The 6,919-nt window shown below is 40.4% G+C and overlaps 1 protein-coding gene across 3 annotated transcripts in view; it reads right to left on the reverse strand.

The window, feature by feature from the left end:
* Positions 1 to 3,927, reverse strand: part of NDST3 (N-deacetylase and N-sulfotransferase 3) — a 218,868-nt gene extending 214,941 nt beyond the window's left edge. For 2 of the 3 annotated variants that reach the window (XM_050792339.1, XM_050792342.1), the window contains exon 1: positions 3,152 to 3,606. The gene's annotated coding sequence lies outside the window, so the exon portion shown is untranslated. Of the gene's footprint in view, positions 1 to 3,151; positions 3,607 to 3,835 lie in introns of those variants that run through there. The other variant, XM_050792340.1, reaches the window with a different exon arrangement.
* Between the last annotated feature and the right edge of the window lie 2,992 nt (positions 3,928 to 6,919).

Below are 6,919 nucleotides of genomic sequence, written 5' to 3' on the forward strand. Positions count from 1 at the left end.
AAGGCACCACGTTTAATTGTCCTGTGGACTGCTTTATGCCTGGCACAAAAGTAGATGCTTAGTAAATACCTCCTGGGTGAATGAATGAATATTTCGTATGTAAGGGAAGTGGTGGAGATTGTTGGAGTGGTATATGGATTGCCTCTATTACATCAAGAGGCATATCAAGAACAAATATTTGAAACCTACAGAGAGACAATGTAGTATAATGGTTAAAGGAATGTGTGCTGGAGCCAGACTCAAACTGAATACCAGCTTCACCACTTTCCAAGGATGTGATCTTAGGCAGGTAGGTAACCTCTCAGTGCCTCAATTTCCTCATTTGTGAAGTAGGAATAATATTTACCTTAAATAATCTTTGTGAAGGTTATATAAGCTAAAAATGAATATGTAAAGTAGAACAGGGCCTGGTACAAGGTAACCATTCTACGAGCATAAACTGTAACATCCCTACTACCAAAAATCTAGACAGTAGTACTTATCATCAAGTTAAACTTTGTATTATTTACTGATGTTTTCTTATCTGTCTTCGTTCTGTCCTCCAGAGTGATTTCTAAAATGTTGAACAAACAGGATAAAAAAGGGTCTCTTGGAATCCTCGTTTTTCAGGTGAAGAAATCAAGCCCCAGAGCCAGCAAGGGAGCTGTTCAAGGCCACTCCTCTCTTGGCAGAGCCAGGCCTAGAATTTAGGTCTACTTTCGTGTTATTTTCAAATACTTGAATGAAACAAAAACATTCAGCAATGAAATGTATGTACAATGGATACTCACCATTGAGATGCTTAAAAGTTTTAGGATAGGACTGCAATAATTTATTTTTAAGCTCTTATTTGGCAACAGATAATCCAGAATTATAGCCCTCAGTAATTTGTAGAAGATTTTGGGAAATAATTTATTACAGACATTAATTAATTGTAGTAGGTCCTGACTACTTTTTTTCTTGTTCTATAACTTACATGAAATCCATGAAAATGTTCAGAGTAACATGAAAGAATAAATCACTCATTGTGATATCCAGGTATCTAAGAGTATAGTTTTTTACTATAAACAAACAGACAAACAAAGAAATATTAAAATCACCCTTTACTATTCTAAGAGAAACTTCAGTCATAAAATAGTTCTGAGCATTGTTCAGACTAATTATCTTTATAATATAGGTCGTACTTTTGTGGCCTGGCAGCATTCCCTAATCTGGACAGGTGTTCAGAGTTCATGCATTTCAGTATGAATGCTCATTTATAATAGACATAGCACAGGGAAAGTAAACTTCCACTGTTTTCCCTTACTGTCTGAACTGTGAAGCAATTAGAAATTCAAGGCATTCATTTAGTTGAGAATAGTGTTTTTAACCTTAATTTAATTTCCCTGGTTTTATAGTGTATATAAATCACAAAGTATTTATATGTAGTTTTAAAAAATTATTTTGCATCTTAATAAATGCACATTTAAGTTTAGAAATTGACTCTAATCACCAAAAAGCAGCTGAAACTCAACCAGGTTTCAAGGAAGTCATATAATCAGAGTCCCAAGATTAAAAGAAAAAGACTGTAATTTCTTTACAGTTTTAAAATTTTGAAATGACAGGTAGACAAATAGTTACATTTTAGCTTATAATAACTTCTTTAGCAGAACACATGGCTTAGAAAAAGAACCTCCAATGCCTGCTTATCTCTTCTACTGTATATTTTTTAACAAACTTTTCAGTTACACCAAAAATTACTCTAATATTTGCTGCAATGATCAGAAATAATGCTTTTCTCAAGAAAATTAATTAAAAGAGAAGGCATATATAACTCCACCAAACTAAACTATAATAAATATCTCCAGAAAGAGATAAGTTTTATTTTATCTAAAACATTTTAGTAATGTGAGGATCCTTCATTTTAAAGACTATGAAGAAAATTAACTCATGTGACAAGCTTATAATTAACATTATTTACACAAAGAAACAAATTTTCTGTTTTACCATCAAGATGATAAAGAAAAACAATAACAAAATTAGAAATGGAAGATACTGTGTTAACCAGAGAAATTTTTTAAAAAAGAGCTTATCTTAGGCAAGCCTCTTTTTATGTTCAGTACTATTTTTAAAAGGAGCCTCTTTCAAACTTATATTTGAAATCTCCATCTCAAATATAATATTGATAAAAGGCTATGGATGAAGAAAAAGGAAAAAAAAATTCCTTTCAGCTGAATATCGGATATTCTAGAGTTTCTCTGCCATATCATTCTGCTCTCTGGTGGTGAACAGCATTGCTCAGTAGTTGATAATATGATATTTTCTAAGGGAAAAAGAAAAAAAAAAAAGACTGTGTCCCAGATCAGTTGCACCCATCTCAATATTTGATTTGTATTTTAATTTAATACAAATGTATTAAGAATGTAGCTGTTTGCATTGTCTAGAAGTGTTTTCTTCTAAACTCTTCCAGATTACATATGTTGCTATATTTAAATACATTTATAAAGAATATAGATACTAATACATTTTCAACATTAAATAACTCTGATGTTTAAACAGCATCCAGCTATTAGAAAAACTATTTGAAAAAGGATCTGAGTAAACCCTTTAAAGATGTCACTCTGCTTTCACTTGCCCCCACAAAATGGATATATTAAATAGAAGATATATCATTTTCTTTATATTTAAAATTTCTGTGTATTTGATACCTAGAGTGATTCTTTCCATTTCCATTTAATTTTATTAATTGTATAGTTTTAAATAATGTCTATAAACTGCATCAAATAGAAAGCCTTTTGAGGATCATTACTGTGTAGATAGGCAGGTAGCTTAGTTTTAAGTCTCTGATGTTCCTTATAAAATTCTGTCAAGGCAACAGACATGTGATCTGTTAAACAAATCTACTTCAGAATCATTATAAGCTGGTGAATATCTTAAACAATTACAAGAGGTCATTTCTTTAGTACTGTAATTTTACGGAAGGGAAGCTTTACAATCATCCCTGAATGAGATGGTCCTTTGTTTCACTTAATTTAATCAAAATGCTCTATATTTCTTCTTCAAGAATAAAATGAGGCACTTGTTCAATCTTGAAATTTTTAGATTATTTGAAAACAAAGTTGTTATCTCTTAAAAGCCCCTACATTTATGAGTGAAGCATTAATGCACAGTATAAATAAATAAATACACTTACCTGGAATTAAAGTTCAGAGCTGAAAATGCTTGAGAAAGTTGCAATAGATGGAAAAGAAACGGAAACAGTACCACTCGCTACCATCGGCTCAGGCTTTTTGACTTTACAAGTGGCAGCAACACCAGTCCTGGCCCAGTACTCTCATGTTATGTAACATCTTATTAATATTAGCTATCAAACTGCTACCAAGCTGGTGAGGCACTAGAGGGCAAGAGTGTCACATGCAAGATCCGTCGCCAAGGGACCGGCTTTGGTACCACTTGGGGGAAGACAGATGCTAACTAAGCTGATAAATAACAGGATGCCCGAATACAACAGAAAACTTGAAACGTTCCTCAAAGAATATTTTACATGTCAATTTTCTGACTAGCGGAAGAGTTAACAGGTTAATAAATATGCGCAAGCAAATAACCACACCATGAAAAACTTTGAGGATTATATTTACTAACCCACAGTCACTCAAGAGGATGTTTGTTTTTTTCTTTCCATTGTCTAAATAAACTTATTTAAAACAGGAGAAAAAAAAGCTGGTTAAATAAAACGAGGGTCGGTTTCACGACTCCCTCATTCAAGCCGCGAGAAACTTGTCTGGTCGAGGTGCCGCCTCTGGAGTCCGCATTCCAAGGCGCCCGGCTCGGGTTTCTGGGCGAGGAGAAGACCGGCCCCGTCCTTCATGGAGATTACCTGGGGCTGCAGCCGTCCGTGGGCTCCTCCTTCCCTCGGGTCTTCGATCTCAGCCGCTCCCCAGGGCCCTGCGTCCGGGTGGCTCTCAGGTGCTACGCGGTGCCCGGGGTCCGGCGGGGACGACGAGCGGGCGACCCCTCCCCTCCGCGACCGGGATCTCCGCGGACACAGCTGGTGGCGACTCCGGCCGCTCAGGCAGCGGCTGCGGGGCAAGAGCAGCCGGCGCGCCGGGGACTCCTGCGCTGGAGAACCGCGGTCCCGGGACCCGCCCGGCCGCGCCGCCGCCGCCGCCCTCGCCACCGCCTCCCGGGGCGGGAGCCGCCGCCTCCCAGCTCCCAGCCCGCGCGCGCCCACCCCGGGGAAGGGGAGGGAGCAGGAGCTGAGGACTCGAGCCGCCTCCATCGGCCGGGCTCCCGCCCGGACCGGCCCTGCGATCTGGCTGCCCGGGCCTGGACAAGGAGACCCCGGGGGTTCCGCCCAGGCCTGCCAGTTCCGACCACCCCTCCCGGCGGCTTGGCGGCGGCCGCCAAGGATGAAACGTCTTGTGCGGCCAGGGAAAGGGGTGCGAGTCCCCGAGGCGACGCTGGAAGGGTGGGGCGCACCCGCGCGGTCCCCTCCTGTCGCGCTCCTGCGGTTGGCACTGGACACAGGGCGGCTGCGAGGCTGCAAGAGTTTCCTCTGTTCTCCGGTTTTTTTCAAAGGCCATGTGTTCCAGCTCCTGAAGACAAGTGGAAGGCCAGCAACTGAAGAGATATTTTGGATTCAAGGTGTGAGGTTACCCTCTCCAGAACTATAGTATGAGTAGAAGTCTGAATCGAATGATACATATTTTTAAAAATTTCATTTGATTCCACTAACATGTGAATTTTATTAAGTGAGTCTACTAATGATACTTTGTATTGGCCATTTGTGGTTTTGCTTCCCAACACTCACTCTTGTTGAAACAGTACCCCAGTTTATTTTGGAAGATCCAACCACTTGATCCCACCCCGCAGCCCATTTGCTTTAGGTGATGTCAGCCGCTGCTCTGACCCCCTGGTAGATCCACAGCTCAGGTCTGGCCAGGGGTAGCTTTATGTCCTGGTAGCATGAGTGGGTATGTAACACAAGTCTGGCCAATCAGAGACAAAACCACCATTCTGGGACTTTTTTTTTTTTTTTTTTTTCTTCTCCTTCCCTTGAAGAAGTGGACTCTCTTCTACTGGACTTTGCCAAATGAAGATGTGAGCTTAGAGCTTCTCGTGTTTCCATGAGAAGTCTGAAAATAAAGCTGATTCTCAGGAAGGCAGACCTGGGAGTGGGAGAAAAGTGAAACCCAGATGGAGATTTTCGAGCTTGGAATCGAGCTATGGCTGTAATACGTTCTATCTCTGGATATTTTCATTCATAAACAAATACATTAACTTTTTTTTTTTTTTTTTTTTTTTTTTTTTTTTTTTTGAGACAGAGTCTCTCTCTGTCGCCCAGGCTGGAGTGCAGTGGCGCGATCTCAGCTCACTGCAAGCTCTGCCTCTCGGGTTCACACCATTCTCCTGCCTCAGCCTCCGGAGTAGCTGGGACTACAGGCGCCGGCCACTAGGCCTGGCTAATTTTTTGTATTTTTGGTAGAGGCAGGGTTTCACCATGTTAGCCAGGACGGTCTCGATCTCTTGACCTCGTGATCCGCCCGCCTCTGCCTCCCAAAGTGCTGGGATTACAGGCGTGAGCCACCGCTCCCGGCCACATTCACTTTTGTCTTAAGGCAGCTTGGATTGCATTTTCTGTCCGTTGAAACTGAAAGAGACCCAAATGATGATACAGAAATTAAATATTCTAGTTGTTTATTAACTTTATCAGAGTATTTGGATTCGTAATGCAAGGCCTTCAGTTAGAACCCAATGTCCTGAAAGGGTTAGTTGGAATTTTTTTTTTAAAGCCAGAGAGTTATATATCCTTTTTGTTATATGTGATAGAGGGGTTACAGAAGTGACTGAACCAATTGCTTCTCCTGGAAGCCCACAAAAATGTCAGGATGCTAGAATTCTTTGGCCAAGTAACATGTATTAGATTAGTTTTATTTATTTTATTTTTTAGTTGGAGTGTCCCCTGGAAGTCTTGTGCCTTTCAAGAATTTTAAGAACCTACATTTATTTTTCTATGTACTCCTTACCCGAGAGAGAGCCTACCCTGTCTTTCGAGCAGGCATGCATTCATCATTTTAGTAATCAAAAAATTATTGCACACCTACTAAATGGCTCTAGGAATACAATAATATTGAAAAAAGAAAAGCAGCACCACTCTGCCCTTCAGTCCCTTATATTGATATAGCAATAGGAGGTCAGGCTCTTCCACAAGATTTCAGAGAATAGACAAGATTCATGAATTCATAAATTCCTAAATGTTTCAGGGAATGTAGGCAGGTTCAGAAATGATATTCACTTTTTCTTTTCTTTTTCTACCTCCTCTGCACAAAAACAAAAAACCAGAAAATATTCTTCTACAAAATAAGATATTTACTGTTCTGGTGACTGTATTTTGGGGTTTTCTTCAGCTAAGTTGGATAGGAGACATAATCAAATTTCTCATTGCTTTTGGGAGAGTTGCTACCTTCACCAGCTACTGCTCCTTCCAACCATCCATCTGGAATTACAAACAGCTTAGGGTCACGCTATCTTTTCCTACGAGATCCTTAAATCTTACAGCTCTGTTAGAGAAGTCCTCATCTGCACACATATGTCGTCTAAGCCAGTGTAATGGAAGATTGATACATTGCCTATGTTTCCTTTCACTACTGGACTGCGTGCCCAGCAGAGAGGTAAGAAGGGACAGACAGCAGGGCCAACTATTGCCCCCTGTAGTCCTCCCTTCCCATCTTCTGTTTCTAACCCAGGGACATTAAGGCCAGCGAACAATTTTCCTCCAGAGATATATTCCTATTTAGTCTAACACTGTGGCAGTGCCCAAGTAGAGGTGGAGAAGGCCATCTGGTTCAGGGCCAGACATTTGTGAAGCACTTCAAATAGAGTCAGCTCCAAATGAACTTGTTCTATCTATCTATCTATCTATCTATCTATCTATCTATCTATCTATCCATCTATCTATCTA

Source organism: Macaca thibetana, chromosome 5 (genome assembly GCF_024542745.1).
Source record: "Macaca thibetana thibetana isolate TM-01 chromosome 5, ASM2454274v1, whole genome shotgun sequence".
Classification (NCBI taxonomy): domain Eukaryota; kingdom Metazoa; phylum Chordata; class Mammalia; order Primates; family Cercopithecidae; genus Macaca; species Macaca thibetana.